The following is a 4,750-nucleotide window of genomic DNA, read 5'->3' on the forward strand; positions in this document are numbered from 1 at the left end:
TCATACTTTTTCACGAGAAACTGCTAAGAAAAGCTCAACACAAGGTGGTGATGAGCTTTTATGAATGACACATCATCTTCATCCCCCAGATGGAGTTTGCACACTTATTGTGGAGTTATGGATCCAGCACCAGAAATATGAGAAGTGTGGAGAATCCTCACTTGTTTGCATCTCAGTGACAGTGATGCTTTGGGTTTAATGCAAATATAAGCTTACATACTCATTACACTTTGAATGTCATGGTTAACAGTTGTTAATTAGTACCAAACCCAAAGACAAATTATTATTTTGAGTTTTAGTTTATCCTGATGGTGGCACAAATATTTGCCAAATGATGAAAGTTATATAAATACAGATGCTTCACTCCAAACCACAAAAAACACCCTAATGGATCCAGGGTCCCCAAAGTCAGTAGGATTATTATTCTGAGCAGCTCTTCCAATGGTTAAGACATTTCAGTCTGGACCAAGGTGATGATCATCTCATTATCTCTGCTAAGGAGGTTATGTGTCAATTGTGTTTCTTGTTTGGTTTGTTTGTGAGCAAGATTGCGCATCAAAATATAATTCTGGCTCTAGTGTGTCGAACATCTACAGTTCCATGTGAACGTGGCAAACTCCTCCTGCTGATGGAGACAGTGTGATAAAGTCTAAAGACCTGAAAATATGAATTCTGGGATCAAATGTCACAGAAAAAGATCCAAATAATTCTCAGGTCTGTCGGGTGAGATCGCGTCTATAATCATCTGTCAATTCTATTGAGCCTGGAAGCTTATAAATGGAGGCTTACTGGGGCTTTTATCTACAGCACTATAGGTTTATTTCCCCCACACACAGCAGATGAGTGTCCCCAGCTGTCGTCTCAATGCAGGACTCGTGACACGTGTCCGTATGAATGAACGCCCGTCAGCGTGAAGCTCCTGCAGCGGAAACACTGACACACACACACACACACACACACACACACATCTCATTTCAAAACAAGTTTATTTCTAGTCTCCATCCTGACTGAAGAGGAGGGCGATCACCACAGCTGAGCACGTCGAGCATCGTCTACTGCGCCGGCAGCTTGTTTACTGGAATGTTTTCATTTAGGATCAATAACTTATGCTAAAATGTGCTCCACAGCAAAGAATTCAGGAATATTACATAATAAAATACTGTACAGTGTTTTGCAAACAAATGAAGCACTTGACAGCATTTCGTGTTCCCTACAGCGTTTACATATCGAGTTATGGAGATGAGGCAGTTCTTTTTTCTCATAATTACAACTAAGGCTTCAGGAAAATAGAAAAATATATAATACTGTATGTGAGATGGTTTTTAGAGGGTGAAGAGGATTTTTCTGGCTGGACAAATGGGATGAGAGACGTTCAGGGGCTGCACTGGTCCAAGAGGTGCAAAGTTAAAACACCTTTCTTACTTGATAATGCTGGGAACTGTAAGCTTAGTGAAATGCGGGTTCAGCTCAAAGAATTAGAATATTGTGAAAAAGGTCCACATTTTTCATCAGGAATTTAAGAAAGTGAAAATTTTACATATTCTTGACCAGTTGTTCTTAATCTTAACATTACTTTTCATACAGTATAAATACTGGGTATCTCTCTGTGTAGTTCAGTTCACAAAACCACAATCACGGGAAAAGGAAATGATCATTGACACCAGCCGTGAGGAGGAAAAGCTACAGGTCATCGCTGGCTGTTCACAGAGCACTGTGCTCATGGGACGTTGACCGGAAAGGGAAATGTGCACGAACAACAGGGATGACTGCGGCTTTGAGAAGACTTTCAAGTAGGGTTGAAAAATTCCGGGAATATTCAAAGTTGGAAACTTTCCATGGGAATTAACGGGAATTAACAGGGAATTTTGTGGGTAATTTATCTCATCTCATCTCATCTCATTTTCATCCGCTTATCCGGGGTCGGGTCGCGGGGGGAGCAGCTCAAGCAGGGGGCCCCAGACTTCCCTTTCCCGGGCCACATTGACCAACTCTGACGGGGGGATCCCGAGGCGTTCCCAGGCCAGTGTTGAGATATAATCTCTCCACCTAGTCCTGGGTCTTCCCCGAGGTCTCCTCCCCACTGGACGTGCCTGAAACACCTCCCAAGGAAGGCGCCCAGTGGGCATCCTTACCAGATGCCCGAACCACCTCAGCTGACTCCTTTCTAAGTGAAGGAGCAGCGGCTCTAATCCGAGTTCCTCACGGATGGCTGAGCTTCTCACCCTATCCCTAAGGGAGACGCCAGCCACCCTTCTGAGAAAACTCATCTCGGCCGCTTGTACCCGTGATCTCGTCCTTTCGGTCATCACCCAGCCCTCATGACCATAGGTGAGGATAGGAACGAAGATCGACCGGTAGATCGAGAGCTTTGCCTTGCGGCTCAGCTCTCTTTTCGTTACAACGGTGCGGTAAAGCGAACGCAATACCGCCCCCGCTGCTCCGATTCTCCGGCCAATCTCACGCTCCATAGTACCCTCACTCGCGAACAAGACCCCAAGGTACTTGAACTCCTTCACTTGGGCTAAGGACTCATTTCCTACCCGGAGTAAGCAATCCATCGGTTTCCTGCTAAGAGTCATGGCCTCAGATTTAGAGGTGCTGATCCTCATCCCAGCCGCTTCACACTCGGCCACCAGCCGATCCAGTGAGTGCTGAAGGTCACAGGCCGATGATCCAATGAGGACCACGTCATCTGCAAAAAGCAGTGACGAGATCCTCAGACCACCGAACTGCAACCCCTCCCCACCCCGACTACGCCTCGATATCCTGTCCATGTATATCACAAACAGGATTGGTGACAAGGCGCAGCCCTGGCGGAGACCAGCATCCACTGAGAACGAAACTGACTGGCTGCCGAGGACGCGAACACAGCTCTCGCTTTGGGAGTACAGGGATTGGATGGCCCTGAGGATAGACCCCCTTACCCCATACTCCCGCAGCACCTCCCACAGTTTCTCCCGGGGGACCCGGTCATACGCCTTCTCCAGATCCACAAAACACATGTAGACCGGATGGGCATACTCCCAGGCCCCCTCCAGGATCCTTGCGAGAGTGAAGAGCTGGTCTGTAGTTCCACGTCCGGGGCGAAAACCGCATTGTTCCTCTTCAATCTGAGGTTCGACGATCGGCCGAACCCTCCTTTCCAGCACCTTGGAGTAGACTTTACCAGGGAGGCTGAGAAGTGTGATGCCCCGGTAATTGGCACACACTCTCTGGTCCCCCTTTTTGAACAGGGGAACCACCACCCCAGTTTGCCACTCCTTTGGCACTGTACCCGACTCCCACGCGATGTTGAATAGGCGTGTCAACCATGACAGCCCCTCAACACCCAGAGCCTTTAGCATTTCTGGCCGGATCTCATCAATCCCTGGGGCCTTGCCACTGCGGAGATGTTTGACCACCTCAGTGACCTCCACCAGGGAAATTGACGATGAAACACCATCAACCTCGAGCTCTGCCTCCAACATAGAGGGCGTGTTATTCGGATTCAGGAGTTCCTCAAAGTGTTCCTTCCAACGTCCGACAACCTCCTCAGTTGAGGTCAACAGAGTCCCATCCTTACTGTACACAGCTTGGATGGTTCCCCGTTTCCCCCTCCTGAGGTGCCGGATAGTCTTCCAGAAACACTTTGGTGCCGACCGAAAGTCCTTCTCCATGACCTCTCCGAACTTCTCCCACACCCGCTGCTTAGCCTCCGACACGGCAGCAGCTGCAGCCCTTCGGGCCTGTCGGTACCCTGCAACCGAGTCAGGAGTCCTCCAGGATATCATATCCCGGAAGGCCTCCTTCTTCAATCGGACGGCTTCCCTGACCACCGGTGTCCACCACGGTGTCCGAGGGTTACCGCCCCTTGAGGAGCCTAAGACCCTGAGGCCACAGCTAGCCGCCGCAGCTTCAGCAATGGAGGCTTTGAACACCGCCCACTCCGGCTCAATGCCCCCAACCTCCACAGGAATGCCAGAAAAACTCCGCCGGAGGTGTGAGTTGAAGATACCTAGGACGGGGGCCTCCTCCAGACGTTCCCAGTTCACCCGCACTACTCGTTTGGGCTTACCAGGTCTATCCGGAAATTTCCCCCACTCCCTGATCCAACTCACAACCAGATGGTGGTCGGTTGACAGTTCCGCCCCTCTCTTTACCCGAGTGTCCAAAACATGCGGCCTCAGATCAGATGACACGATCACAAAATCGATCATTGATCTTCGGCCTAGGGTACTCTGGTACCAGGTACACTTATGAGCACCCTTATGTTCGAACATGGTGTTTGTTATGGACAATCCATGGCTAGCACAGAAGTCCAATAACAAACGACCGCTCGGGTTCAGATCAGGGAGGCCGTTCCTCCCCACCACGCCACTCCAGGTGTCTCCATCGTTGCCCACGTGGGCGTTGAAGTCACCCAGCAGAACTACGGAGTCCCCTACTGGAGCCCCATACAGGACTCCATTCAGGGTCTCCAAGAAGGCCGAATACTCTGAACTGCTGTTTGGTGCATACGCACAAACAACAGTCAGAGTTTTCCCCCCTACAACCCTTAGGCGCAGGGAGGCGACCCTCTCGTCTACCGGGGTAAACTCCAACACCGCGGCGCTCAGCCGGGGATTTATGAGTATCCCCACACCCGCCCGACGCCTCACGCCCTTGGCAACTCCGGAGAAGAATAAAGTCCAACCCTTATCCAGGAGTACGGTACCAGAGCTGAGACTGTGCGTGGAGGTAAGCCCCACCAGATCTAACTGATAGCGCTCCA

The sequence above is a fragment of the Platichthys flesus genome, chromosome 17 (assembly GCF_949316205.1).
Source record: "Platichthys flesus chromosome 17, fPlaFle2.1, whole genome shotgun sequence".
NCBI lineage: Eukaryota > Metazoa > Chordata > Actinopteri > Pleuronectiformes > Pleuronectidae > Platichthys > Platichthys flesus.